This window comes from Pongo abelii, chromosome 8 (genome assembly GCF_028885655.2).
Source record: "Pongo abelii isolate AG06213 chromosome 8, NHGRI_mPonAbe1-v2.0_pri, whole genome shotgun sequence".
NCBI classification, from domain to species: domain Eukaryota; kingdom Metazoa; phylum Chordata; class Mammalia; order Primates; family Hominidae; genus Pongo; species Pongo abelii.
Genome location: NC_071993.2, coordinates 4,483,256 through 4,498,812, shown reverse-complemented (window position 1 = coordinate 4,498,812; position 15,557 = coordinate 4,483,256). Strand labels below are relative to the sequence as shown.

At 35.2% G+C, this 15,557-nt stretch overlaps 1 long non-coding RNA gene across 7 annotated transcripts in view; it reads right to left on the bottom strand.

Annotated features, from left to right (window-relative positions):
- The window catches only part of LOC129048499 (uncharacterized), an 80,413-nt gene extending 65,472 nt beyond the window's left edge, over positions 1 to 14,941 (bottom strand). For 5 of the 7 annotated variants that reach the window (XR_008510868.1, XR_008510867.1, XR_008510871.1 and 2 more), the window contains exons 1-2: positions 14,841 to 14,927; positions 13,027 to 13,131 (exon numbers count right to left, since the gene is read on the bottom strand). This is a non-coding gene — a long non-coding RNA (uncharacterized LOC129048499). Of the gene's footprint in view, positions 1 to 13,026; positions 13,132 to 14,810 lie in introns of all 7 variants that reach the window. The other 2 variants (XR_008510869.2, XR_008510865.2) reach the window with 2 other exon arrangements.
- Between the last annotated feature and the right edge of the window lie 616 nt (positions 14,942 to 15,557).

Below are 15,557 nucleotides of genomic sequence, written 5' to 3'. Positions count from 1 at the left end.
TGACATGTCACAATTTTCTTCTTAATTCTGCATTAAAGTAAGAATTAATTTAAATTCTAATACAATAAAGTATCTGCTCCAGTTAAAAAATTAAAAGTTATACATGATAATACTTGTAGAATATTGACTTTAGCGAAATGGCCAGTGTTATTTTAAGGGAAAGTTCTCTTCTCTGACATGTTTTGTTATCTTCAAATTACTCACCCTACCTCCCTAGTTCACTGAGTGTAAAAAAAAGAAAAGAGATTAGTAGCAGATTCAGTAGGATTTCAGAGCCCAAGAGGACAAAATAAACTGGTGCTAATGCTGAAAATTTCACCCATCTGTGATTGCTCCTATGTCCAGGAAATGCCTTTAACTCTTCGGCTTAGAAATGCCATTGGCTGAGATACATGAGGGCAGATGCTGCACCCTGCTTAGGTGCTATTTGATTAGGCCCATTTTGCTTTATGGCAAAGGTCTAGCAAGAATCCACTTTCTAACACAGTGGATAAGAGCTGTTTCTATAAACACTCCAAATGTATTTTCTTGTTGAAAGCATGGTGTGCACTTCAAAAAGATTGCTCACAATTGAGCAAGGCATCCTTGTACAAAGCTCTTTAAGATATAATGCCAGACTTACTTCATGGGGGGCTGCTGCTGAATGCTGAAATGAATTACGGGAAGTGTTATGAGGATGCATGCTGAGACTTTAGAAAATGCAGACCTCTAGACCTGCTTGCCAAATCCAGACCTATCCTGGCTATGTTACTGTTTGCCACTACCTGATGAACTTTCCCCCATCCCACATTCATATATATAAGAAAGTGTGTGCGTGTGCATGTGTGTGTGTGTATATATATAAAACAGTTACATATATATAGCTATGCATATATAACTGTATATACACACACATATATGTATAGTTACATTTACATATATTTATGTATATATTTATGCACACACAAGAAGGCATCTCTTAGGGTGTCTTGGTGTGTGTATGGGTATATATGCCTGTGTGTGTGTGCGTGTTTTCTGGGTCACTGAATCTAATAGTTTCTTACAGATTTCAGAAGCAATGCCGTATATGTACCTTAATAAACATTAAAATTCATGTCGGCTTTGATGAAATGTGAAATTGGAAGTATTCTGTTTTAAGAACAGTCTTTTAATGCACTTTAATAATTGGATTTGATAATAAATAATGATTTTCATTAAACAGACATGTTTCCATTACTATTAAAGTTGTGAAGTTTGCGATTCACAGATTGGAGGACTTTCCCGCTCCCGTTCCCCAGTCCTTCTACTGACCCTTCTGCAAATCCACATGATCACGTGGGTGACTCACAGCACCTATGACAGTTCTTTATGAACTGAAACAGAGGGTTCTTCTCTTTAGAGGACCTAATCCCAGAGCATCCCCAAGACTTTAGAACTGTGACTAAAAGACGGATTCAATTTCTTTATCATAGGCTGGATCCTCACCATGTTTGAAGCTCTGGGTGGCCTTGACTTCTGCCGTGTGGACCAGTAACAGAAGCCAGTTGCAAAGAGAGAAGAAGTCAACATACAGAGAGAGAAGTCAACATACAGAGGCTGTCTTTTGCCAAGACCTTTCATTCCAGATGGGTCTTTGAAATAACGCAAAAGAATCTGTTACTCAGGTTTCCTTTTTTCTTCTTCAAGTGCTCTTCATTCCGAAAAACATAGAAAAAATACAAAAATAAAAAAAGATTTTAAATGTAAAAAATGTAAAACAAGTTTGTGACAAGGAATTATCACAGAATCATGAGTGCAAGCTACCATTAAAATAATTAGTAAATAATGGCATGTTTTAAGTCATCCTCAAAAAATTTGTGAATGTTCTAATTAAAAACAACAACAAATATTTGAAAAAGCAAATTTATAAGAAACTACATCTTAATAACTTCACAGTAATTTTAAAATTTACTTAAATATAGTAACATGAAAGAGAAGCTATACAAGTCTCAAGGAATTTCTACAATAATTCCTTCTAATGACTCAAAACACTAATAGTTTTAGAAAATTGAGTAACACATTTCTGATAAGCTAAGCAATATCTTTTTTTTTTTTTTTTTTTTAAGACAGAATCTAGCTCTGTGGCCCAGGCTGGAGTGCAGTGGTGTGACCTCGGCTCACTGCAACCCCTGCCTCCAGAGTTCAAGTGATTCTCTGCCACAGCCTCCTGAGTAGCTGGGGTTACAGGTGTGTACCACCATGCCCAGAGAATTCTTGTAGTTTTTTAGTAGAGATGGGATTTCACTATGTTGGCTAGGCTAGTCAGGAACTCCTGACCTCAAGTGATCCGCCTGCCTTGGCCTCTCAAAGTGCTAGAATTACAGGCATGAGCTACCACACCTGGCCAACACCTTTATCAAATGACTTTTTTTTTTTTCTGTTTAACGAAGACCGTGAGCTAACATTTGGTACTAGGTAAGAAGGCAAGTATGTATTTATCATGGAAAGTCTTATCTTGCATATCCTTAAGCTATTAAACATTGCCCACTTTTTGTAATCTGACTCACCTATTTAAGCTACTATATATATTTTTATTATTTGTGGCATATTCCAGCATGCCTCTGATACTCAGAAGAGTGTTATTTAATTTAGTTTAGTTTTATTTTTTAACTTTTATTGTAGATTCAGGGATACATGTGCAGGTTTGTGTTCTCATCATTTAGCTTCCACTTGTAAGCAAGAACATGTGGTATTTGGTTTTCTGTTCCTGTGTTAGTTTGCTAAGAATGATTGTCTCCAGCTCCATCCATGTTCCTGCAAAGGACATGATCTCATTCTTTTTTATGGCTGCATAGTAATCAGTGGTGTATGTGTACCACATTATCTTTATCCGTTCTACCATTGATGGGCATTTAATTTGATCCCATGTCTTTGCTATTGTGAATAGCGCTGCAACGAACTACACATTCATGGTCTTTATGGTAGAATGATCTATATTCCTTTGAGCATATATACATTAATGAGATTGCCACGTGGAATGGTAGTTGTGTTTTTAGGTCTTTGGGGAATCACCACAGTGCTTTCCACAACAGTTGAACTAATTTACACTCCCGCCAACAAGTGTATAAGCATTCCCTTCTCTCCACAACCTCACCAGCATCTGTTATATTTTTACTTTTTAATAATAGTCATTCTGACTGGTGTGAGATGGTTTCTCATTGTGGTTTTGATTTGCATTCCTTTAATGACCAGTGATATTGAACTTTTTTGTATATGCTTTTTGGCCACATGTATGTCTTCTTTTGAAAAGTGTCTCTTCATGTATTTTGCCCATTTTTTATGGGGTTGTTTGTTTTTTATTGTTGTTGTTAATTTGTTAAAGTTCTTTATAGATGCTGGATATTAGACCCTTGTTAGATGCATAGTTTGCAAATATCTTCTCCCATTCTGTAGGTTGTCTGGTTACTCTGTCAATAGTTTATTTAGCTGTGCAGCTCTTAAGTTTAATTAGATCACATTTGTCAATTTTTGCTTTTGTTCCGATTGCTTTTGGTGTCATTGTCATGAAATCTTTGCCAGTTCCTATGTCCAGAATGGTATTGCTTAGGTTGTCTTCCAGACTTTGTATAGTTTGGGGTTTTACATTTAAGTCTTTTATTCATCTTCCATTGATTTTTATAAATGGTGTAAGGAAGAAGTCCAGTTTCAACTTTGTGCATATGGCTAGCCAGTTATCCCAGAACCATTTATTGAATAGGATGTTCTTTCCATATTGCTTGTTTTAGCCAGTTTTGTTGAAGATCAGATGACCATAGGTGTGCGGCCTTGTATCTGGGCTCCCTATTCTGTTCCGTTGGTCTATGTGCCTGTTTTTGTATCAGTACCATGCTGTTTTGTTTACTGTAGCCTTGTAGCATAGTTTAAAGTTGAGAAATGTGATGCCTCCAGCTTTGCTCTTTTTGCATAGGATTGCCAGAGCTATTTGAGCTCTTTTTTGGTTCCATATGAATTTTAAAAGTTTTTTCTAGTTCTGTGAAGAATGTCTTTGGTAGTTTGATAGAAATAGCATTGAATCTGTAAATTAATTTGAGTGGTATGCTATTTTAATGATATTGATTATTCTGATCCCTGAGCATGGAATAATTTTCCATTTGTTTGTGTTATCTCTGATTTCTTTGAGAAGTGTTTTGTAATTTTCATTGTAGAGACCTTTCACCTCCAAGGATAGCTGTATTCGTAGGTATTTTATTACTCAGAAGAGTTTTCAATGTATTAAAATTATTTTCTATATCTCTATCTCAAGGTTCATCTGAGCTTTATATGTTAAAGGTGTCACACAAGAAGGCATTCTTAAGGAACAAGAATTACACAAATATTATATCAAGATTTTTACAAAATAACTTCCAATAGAATAATCAATCTTTTTATCATTAGTCATCATGTAATAAATACCTACAAAGTACAGGTTTGTACTTATTCTTCCTTTACAATACAGTTCTCACTCAGGGTATCTCCAAACTACATGAAATAAAAAATCTGAAATAAAGACGTGTAAAATTTTTAGATTGGGTATGTTGCTGTCTTAGTCTGGTTTGTGCTGCTATAACAGAGTACCCGAAACTAGCTAATTCCAAATGACAGAAATTTATTGGCTCACAGTTCTGGAGGCTGGGAAGTCTAATATCAAGCTGCTTGGCATCTGACAAGGGTCTTCTTGCTATATCATCCCATGGCACAAGGCCAGAGAGCAAGAGAGGACCAAACTCTACTTTTTCTAAGGAACTCACCTGTGAGTTAACAGCATTAATTCAATAATGAGGGGAGAACCTTCAGGGCTAATCACATCTCATTAGGCCCAACCTCGTAACACTGTTGCATTGGAGATTAGGCTTGCAACACATGCCTTTTGGAGACACATTCAGACTGTAGTAAATAGGAAGAGTCAACATTGTCACAATGTAAGTTCTTCCTAACTTGATTCATAGATTAAACATAATCTCAGTAAAAATCTAAAATGTAATTTGGTACATATTGAACAATAAACTCATTCTATAGTTTATATGCAAAGGCAAAACTCCAGAAGAGCCAACACAATATTGAAGGAGAAGAACAAAGCTGAATAACTAACACTATCCAATGTCAAGACATACTCTAAAGTTACAGTAATCAAGACAGTGTGGTATTGGTGAAAGAACAGACACATAGATCAATGAAACAGAACAAGGAACTGAGAAAGAGTTCCACACAAATATATATATATTCAATTGATGTTTAAAAAAAGAAGAAAGGCAATACAACAGAGAAAAGTCTTTTAATAAATGGTGCTGGCATGACTGCTCATGCACATGAAAAAAATGAATTTAGACACAAAACTTACACCCTTCACAAAAATTGACTGAAAAAGTATCATAGACCTAAATGTGAAATGCAAGAGATTAAAACCCCTAGAAAGTTACAGAGAAGAAAATCTAGATGACCTTGGGTGTGGCAATGACTTTTAGATACAACACCAATGCACAATACATGAAATAAACAATTGATCACCTGGACTTCATTAAAATTAAAAACACATTATCTGTAAAAGACACGGTCAAGAGAATGAGAAGATAAGCCACTGGCTAGGATAAAATATTCACAAAACACATATCTGATAGACATATTAAAAATATACAAAGAAGACTTAAAATTTAACCATGAGAAAATGAACAACCCAATTTTTAAAAACGGACTAAAGACCTGAACTGACATCTCGCCAGAGCAGATGCACAGATGGCACACATGCATGTGAAAAGATACTTAATGTCATATGTCATTAGGAGATTGTAAATTAAAAGAAAATAAGACACCTATTAAAATAGCAAAATTCAAAACACTGACAACACTGAATCCAGGTGAGGATGTAGAACAACAGATTCATTGCTGGTGAGAACACTTTTGTAGACAATTGAGCATTTACTTATACCACTCAACACACTCTTACCATATAATCCAGCAATTGTGCTTCTTGTTATTTACTCAAATAAGTTGAAAAATTATGTCCACACAGAAATTTGCACACAGATATGTATAGCAGCTTTATTCATAATTGTCAAAACTTGCAACAAACCAAAGTTTCCTTCAGTAGGAGAACAGATACACGAATTGTGGTACAACCAGACAGTGAAATAACATTCAGTGCTAAAAAAAAAGATGAGCTCTTCAACCATGAAAAGACATGAAGAAAACTTAAATGCATATTACTAAATGAAAGAAGCCAATCTGAAAGGCTTCCTATTGTATAATTCCAACCACTATGACATTCTAGAAAAGGCAAAATTATGGAGTCAGTGAGAAGATAGGTGGTTTCCTGGGGTTACAGGTAGGGAGGAATGAACATGCAGATGAGAAAGGATTTTAGGGCCATGAAACTATTCTTAAGGACACTATAATAATCAATGCATGCCATTATAAATGTATCAAAAGCTATACAATGTACAACACCAACAGTGAACCCTAATGTAAACTGTGGGCTCTGGGTGATAATGATGTGTCAGGTCAATGTAAGTTTTCAATCATTACAAATGTACCCCTCTGTTGGGGGATATTGAGAATGAGGGAGTTTGTGCATATGTGGGGGCAGAAGGGTATATAGGACTCTCTGTATCTCCTGATAAACTTTGTTGTGAACCTAAATCTGTTCTAAAAATTAGAGTCTATTAAATAAAATACAACACTAGTAAAGGTAATTATCAGGGGAACCTGCCCCTGATAATTCAACATAAGTTCTTTTCTATTTCCCTAAGTGTTGGCCGGTATGAGAAATAAAGGGAAAGAGTACAAAAGAGAGAAATTTTAAAGTGAGGTATCCGGGGGAGACATCACATGATGGCAGGTTTCGTGATGCCCCCTGAGCTGTAAAACCAGCAAGTTTTTATTAGCAATTTTCAAAGGGGAGAGAGTGTACGAATAGGGTGTGTGTCACAGGGATCACATGCTTCAAGGGATCACAAGGCAGAAGGTCAGGGCGAGATCACAAGGTCAGGGCGAAACTAGAATCACTAATGAACTTCCATGTCCCGCTGTGCAGGCATTGTCATTGATAAACATCTTAACAGGGTTCAAGAGCAGAGAACCGGTCTGACTCGAATTTGCCAGGCTGGAATTTCCTAATCCTATCAAGCCAGCAGCTCTGCAAGAGGCCAGGGCACGTTTCATCCCTTATCTACAATTGCATAAGGCAGACACCCCCAGAGCGGCCATTTTAGAGCCCCCCCACTGGAAATGCATTCTTTTCCCAGGCTGTTAATTATCAATATTCCTTACTAGGGAAAGATTTCAGCGATATTTCTCTTACCCGTTTTTCGGTAATAAGAGAGATATGGCTATGTTCCACCCCGCTCCCAGGCAGCCAGACTTTAAGATTATCTCCCTTGTTCCCTGAACATTACTGCTATCCTGTTCTTAAGGTGTCCAGATTTCATATTGTTCAAACACACATGCTTTACAAACAATTTCTGTGGTTAACGCAATCATCACAGGGTCCCGAGGCAACATACATCCTCCACTTACAAAGATGACGGGATTAAAAGATTAAGGACAGGCATAGGAAATTCTAAGAGTATTGATTAGGGAAGTGATAAATGTCCACGAAATCTTCACAATTTATGTTCAGAGATTGCAGTAAAGACAGGCATAAGAAATTATAAAAGTATTAATTTGGAGAACTAACAAATGTCCATGAAATCTTTACAATTTATGTTCTTCTGTCACAGCTTCAGCAGGTCACTCCATTCGGGGTCCCTGACTTCCCAGAACAGGGAATTATAGAATAAAATACTTTTTAAATATATTAATATATTTATTTATATTCTCTTAACTTGTGTGATGAATTGCATAAAACAATAACTATAAAACTGTATTTTTACACTATTAGACTTATTTAACTATATAATAAATATGACAAAAGTAGCAGAAAGAAAGGATTAAGGAATGGAGATTTACTGAAGCAATCTTTCTATATTTTGCTGGGAATAAATTAAATTAACCTGAAATAGATTTTGATGAATCAAAATGCATGTTGTAATCCCTAAAGAAACCGCTAAGAAAATAAAACAAGTGCTATAATTTTGGAGGACTACAAGGGAATTATATTGGTTATGTTATAAAATATCCAGTTAACACAAAGTAAAATATTAAAATAAAAACATTTCATAAAAGACATGGCATGTTTTGTGTAGAACACAAAATGCAAAAAGGTGAAAATAAATCCAGTGTCATTAATACTTACATTAAATCAGAAAGGGTTTAAGACTCCAATAAAAAGGCAGAGCTTGCCAGACTGGATAGAAAAACAAGCCTTAACTATAGGCCAAGTACAAGACATAAACTTTAGATTCAAAGGTTGAAAGTAAAAGGATGGAAATAAGATATACGATGCAAACTATAGTAAACCTGGAGACATAATTATAGAAGAGTCAATTCAACAGTACCTTATAACAACATTATATATATATGTATAAAATATACAATATATCATATGCTAAGCCATATATAAAAATCTCAGTAAATTAAAAATGATTGAAAGCATCCAAAGTGTGTTTCCTAAAAATAACAAATTTAAATTGTAAATTAAAGAAATAAGAGAGAAACAGTTAAGGAATTAACAAATATTTAGAAATTAACAAGACTTTTTTTTCTTTTTTTTTTTAATTTATTTTAGTTTAAGTTTCAGGATACAAGTGTAGAACGTGCAGATTTGTTTTATAGGTGTGCGCCATGGTGGTCTGCTGCACCTACTGACCCATTCTCTAAGTTTCCTCCCCTTGACCCCCACCTCCCAACAGGCTCTGGTGTGCATTGTCCCCTCCCTGTGTTCATGTGTTCTCATTGTTCAACTCCCACTTATAAGTGAGTACATGTGGTGTTTGGTTTTCTGTTCCTGTGTTAGTTTGCTGAGGATGATGGCTTCCAGCTTCATCCATGTTCCTGCAAAGGACATGACCTCATTCCTTTTTATGGCTGTGTTGTATTCCATGTTGTATATGTACCACATTTTCTTTATCCAGTCTATCATTGACGAGCATTTGGGTTGGTTCCATCTTTGCTATTGTAAATAGTGCTACAATAAACACACGTGTGCATTTGTCTTTGTGGTAGAATGATTTATACTCCTTTGGGTATATACCTAGTAATGGGATTGCTGAGTCAAATGGTATTTCTGGTTCTAGATCCTTGAGGAATCTAGATCCTTGAGAAATACTGTCTTCCATAATGGTTGAACTAATTTACATTCCCACCAACAGTGTAAAAGCATTCCTGTTTCTCCACAGCCTCTCAGCATCTATAGTTTCTTGACTTTTTAATAATCACCATTCTGACTGGCATGAGCTGGTATCTCATTGTGGTTTTGATTTGCATTTCTCTAATAATCTCTGACGTTGAGGTTTCTTTTTGATGTGTTTGTTGGCTGCATAAATGTCTTCTTCTGACAGAACAAGACACTTTTAAATAACTCATAAGTCAAAGAAGAAATGCAAGAAAAACTAGAAAATATTTTTAAATGATTACCAATGGAAAGGCAAAATATGAAATTGATGAGATGAAACTAAGGCTTCCCTTAGAGAGAATTTCATTTTTACAAATGATTACATTAGAAAAGAAGACCTCAAATTAATAACTTAAACATCCAATTAAAAAAAAAGAAGAGAAAATTATACTCAGAGCAAGAAAGAAGGAAATATTAAAGGTTAAAGAATCAATGAAATTGAAAACAGAACAATAAGAAAATTGATGAAATCAGATGATGCTTATTTCAAAACATTAATTAAACTGACAAATCTTCAGCTAGAATAACCAAGAAAAAAATTCAAAAAATTCAAATTATCACAATCAGTAATGAATGAGAGGGGATAACTATTGACTGTTCAGAAATTTAAAAATATCATAAGGAAATAATGTTAACAACTTTATTTCAACAAATTAGACAACTTAGTTTAAATAGACACATTTTAGAAATACAATTTATCAAAAGTCTCTCAAAAATAAATAGAAAATCCTAATAAACCTATAACAAGTAAATAATTTGAATTAGTAATTTAAAATTTTCCCACAAAAAAAAGCCAACACTTAGATGGTCTCACTGATGAATTTTAACCAGAATTTAAGGACTTCACAACTCCTCCACAAAATACAGTAACAGAGAATAATTCCTAACTCATTCCATAATGCAGTGCTACACTGTACCATAGATATGTTCCACTGAACATAGATATGTTCATGAGATATTCCCAAAAGATATTAGTAAAAAAAATCCCAAAAGATATTAGTGAACTGAATCTAGCAACATGTGAGAACGGGATTTTACAGTATATTAGTCTGATCTCACACTGCTATAAAGACGTACCTGAGACTGGGTAATTTAAAAAGAAAAGAGGTTTAATTGACTCACAGTTCCACATGGCTGGGAGGCCTCAGGAAACTTACAATCACAGGGAAAGGGAAAGAGGCACGTCTTACATGGTGGCAGGTGAGAGAGATCAAGCAAGAGCAGGGAGAACTGCCTTACAGAACCATCAGGTCTCATGAGAACTCACTCACTATCATGAGAATAGCATGGGGGAAACCATCCTCATGATCCAATCACCTCCCAGCCAGTTCCTTCCTCAATGAGTGGGGATTACGGGACTTACTATTCCAGATGAGATTTTGGTGGGGACACAGAGCCAACTCATATCATACAGCATAAGCATGTTAGATGCATGAAGAATGCAAGATCATTTTAACCTACAAAAATCAAGTTATTCCAGTACACCACATTAATAAAGTAAAAGATGAAAGGCAAATGACCAAATCTATAAACATACAAAAAGCACCTCACAAAGTTCCAAATTTACTCATTATTTTTTTTAAATCTTCAACAAATTAGAAAAGGGAATTCCAAACTGATAATGATCATGTCTAGTAAATGTACTACTAATATTATACTTAATGGTGAAAGACTAAATGCATGTTTTAAGATCAGGAAAAAGGCAGTGAATGGTATTTGTTCTTGCCACTTCTATTCAATATACTACTACTAGAGGTTCTAGCAATTACTATGAGACAAAGAAATAAAACTCAAGGAATTTAGATTAGAATGAAAGAAGTAAAACTCTATTTCTCTATATGAATAACATGATCTTATCTGTAGAAAATCCTAGTGACTACACTAAAAAATTACTAAATCTAATAAAAATGTTCAGCAGGTTTGTATACATGAGATATCTATATATCTAAATCCATCTCTATAGACAGCTTTTGTTTTCTGTATCTCAATGAAAATTCCAAAAGTGAAATTAAGAAAATAAATCCATTCGCAATGACATCAAAAATAATATACTAACCAATAAGTTTAAATAAAAAGTGCAAGACTTGTACATTGAATTCTATAAAATGCTGTTGAGATAAGTTAAAGAGGATTTGTATAAATGGAGAGATATTTCATGCTTATGGATTGGAAGACTCAACACCATTAAGACAACACTTCTGTCCAAACTGATCTATAGATTTAATTCAATTCCTATCAAAATTTCAATGGCTTATTTTGCAAAAATTAACAAGCTGGTCCTAAAAGTTATTTATTTATTCATTTTTTGTTGAGACAGGGTCTCACTCTATCACCCGGGCTGGACTGCAGTGATGTAATCACGGCTCACTGCTGCCTCAACCTCCTGGGCTCAATTGATCCTCCTGCCTCAGCCTCCTGAGTAGCTAGGGATACTGGCACATGCCACCACACCCAGCTAATTTTTTAAAATGCTTTTTGTAGAGACAGAGTCCCACTATATTGCCCAGGCTGATCTCGAACACCTGGACTTAAGCATCCTCCTGCCTCAGCCTTCCGAATTGCTGGGATTACAGTCATGAGCCACCACACCAGGCCCAGCCCTAAAATTTACATGGACATGGAAAGCACACAGAATATGAAAAACATTTTTGAAATGCAGAATTAGAAAGTATAAGTACTCTGTGAATTAGAGAACTCACACTTTCTAATTTCAAAAGTTACTCTAACCCTACAGTAATCAAGACCAAGACCATGTGCTACTGGCACAAGGATACACATGTAAATCCATGAAGAAGACTTGGGAGTTCAGTGACAGTTCTAGTGTTGATATTTGACAAAGTTTCAAGGCAATTCAATTCATAAGGCACAATGTTTTAAAAAGTGTTTCTGAAATATTAGACATCTGCAAACATTGACTTTAGATCCCTGAGAGTTACACAAAAATTAACTAAAATATCACCATAGACCTAAATGGGACAGGTAAAATTTTAAAACTTTTAGAAGAAAACATAGGAGAAAAATCTTTGCAACTTATCTGGAGTCCAAGAGTTATTAAATACGACAATGAATGCATGGCCCATAAAAGAAAAAATATAAAGTAGATTATATCATTATTAATATTTTTGTGCTTCAAGAGACAGAATTAATAAAATGAAAAACAAAATTGTAATTTCAGTGAAAATATTTGCAAATAATACACCTGATACAGGACTTGAATATAAAAAGAACTTTTACACCTCAATAATAATAAGACAAAAATCTCAATTTAAAATAATAGTTGAAAGACTTAAAAAGACATTTCAACAAGAATTCATATGAATGGCTGTTAAAAAAGAAAGAAAAAAGAGACTCAATATTGATTATTAGGAAATGCAAATTGAAAAACAAGAATGCTATAATCAAAAAGACTGATAATAATAAGTGTTGACAATAATATATAGAAACTGAAGTCTTCATATTTTGTTGATGAAGATGTAAAATGATAGAGCTGCTTTAGAAAACAGTGCAACAGTTTCTCAAATAGTTAAAAATGGAGTTACCATATGATCCAGCAATTCCAAGTCTAGGCATCTACCCAAAAGATATGAATACACATGTCCACACGAACATTTGTAGCCAAATGTTCAGAACGGTATATTCATAAGAGCCCAAAAGTGGGAAAAATGCAAATGTCTATCAAATGGTGAATGGATACAAAATATGGTATACCATACAATGGAATGTCATTCAATAATAAAGAGTAGCAAAGTACAGAAATACATTACCATGCAAATGAGTCGCTGAAACACTATGCTAAATGGAAGAAGCCAGATGCAATCCTGGATATGTTGTATAGTTTCCTTTATATGAAATGTCCAGAATAGCAGAGTCTACAAAGAAGAAGGTAGATTAGTGGTTACCTGGGGCTGGGGGTGAGAATAGGGATTGACTGCCAGTGGGCATGAGGTTTCTTTTTGAAATGATGGAAATGTTCTCATAATATATTGTTGGCACAGGTCAGTAAATAGACCAAAATCATTGCATTATTATTTAAATCAAGATAATTTTATGGTACGTAAATTGTAGTCCAATAAAGCTGTTATTTAAAAAAGAAGAAACATTGACTTATCACCGTTTTATTTTTAGACTAATAAAGTTGTAGAGCTCATCAATGGAAAGTATCAGTGTAAAGATAAAAATATGGATCAAAGGGAAAAATAGAATTGAGAACTAGACACCCATATGGACCTTCAATTGATATCTTACAAAAGTGTCAAGGTAAGTCAATGGGAAAAGATATTACTTTTAATAAATGATGCTGGACCATATGACATTTCTTAGACAAAAAACAAAATGATAAAATATTTAATAAATGATGCTGGACTGTATGATATTTCTTAGATGAAAACCATAAAATAAATTCAGAAGTTGTGTTTGATGTATTTTAAGGTTAAAAAAATTAAATATATAGAAGCTAATGAGAGTGAGCTCTCTCACTGCTGGAGAAGGAAGTTTCAAATAAGCAAAGGGAAATGGTTAGAATAAACTTTGTCGTGTTGCACTGGGATGGAAGATACCAGCATAAATTCAAAGAAAAATATATATACCAATATATAAATTCATAGGAATAAACACAGAAATGAATATATATGTGTGTATACATGGGTTAATATACATATATATGTTTTTTGTTTTGTCCGCTGAGAGAACTTCAGAAATGGCGACATTTCCATAGCAATGAACACACGATGTGAGGTCACAGATCTGGTTTCTAAAGAGCATTTTCCTATACAAGAAACCAAAGCCCCTTAGAGAAGATTCTAAAGCTGGGGAGGAACAATACTATATAAGCCTGGAACATCTTGTGAAGCTTAATTAGGGTAAGAAAGTAAAAAGAAAAGAAAGAATAAGTCGGAGGCATGCAAAAAGGCGCAGGAAACACCTGAAAGAGCAATGACGGTCAATGCTGGAACAATCCGAGCAGCCGGAAAATCAATACCCGTGGGTGCATATTGATATAAATAAACAAGGCTGGGCACGGTGGCTCACGCCTGTAAGCACGTTGGGAGGCCGAGGCAGGCGGACCTCTTGAGCCCAGGAGTTTGAGACCAGCCTGGGCAACACAGTGAGGCCCCATCTCTACAAAAAATATGAAAATTAGCCGAGCAAGGTGGCACGTGCCTGTGGTCCCAGATACTCGGGATGCTGACATGGGACCATCACTTGAGCCCAGGAGGTCAAGGCTGCATGCAGTGAGCTGTGATTGCAACTCTCTATTCCAGCCTGGGTGATAGAGTAAGACTCTGTCACTAAATAAATACATAAATAAAAATAAACAATAAAAGAGGATAAGAGACAAACCTCTCTAACAAATGAATTTCCGTAAATAAAGGATAAGAGAAATAGAAAATTGCCATTGAAACAACACAGAAATACTTGCTGTGGGCAGGACCAAATAAATGTTAAAATGAGAAAGCGAGCAGGTGAAAGTATAAGGAGCAACAGAGTATTCAAAGGACCTTAAAATGTCTCCTATACAATTTTGTGGCCTACTAAGAGGAAATAGTACCTGTATAGTAACGAGGCCAGCCAGACCCACCTTAACCAGGAATCAAGGTTGACACCAAGCATCACGGGATACCTTGATGTCCTGAGCCCTGATTGGTGTGCCCAGAGAGCTCTTGACCTTGCTGGGGTTCTGAACAGCCGAACGCACCACACAGTCTCTAACTGGGGGCTGCTTGACAACAGCTCTGGCTGTGCTCTTCCTAAGTGTTCAGGCCACAGCAGAGACACTGATGGAATTGGAGGAGACTGAAAAGACATATTATCTAAATATAATGTGGGCTCTGGGACCAGACCGGGAGCAGAAAATGGACACTGGCAGAAATATCAGTGAAATACAAATAAAACCAGCAATTTAATTTCTGACATTGCACCAGTGCAATCTGAGTTTGCTTAGTGGAGTTCTCTGTACTCTCTTTGCAACCGCCCTGTGAGTCTAAATGTGTTTCAAGTTATTTTATTTTTTAAAAAAACGGCATATAAGTGCCCTCAAAGCTGGCATCTTCTCTAAGGAAGCGTTGTAAGAATTGAATGAGCTTGTAGATCAGGTATCATTTTTATATGTTTAATTAATTGTAATTCTAATAGTAATTCATGTTTTATTTAATCTGATTTAAAATCTTCTGATATTCAACAGCAATTGCCTGTGCATTATTTAATTGACAGTCCCTGCCACAACTGTGTGTCTCTATGTTTATGTGTAGAGAGACATTTTAGGAGTTATTAATTTGTTTAGGTGTTATTAGCCTTT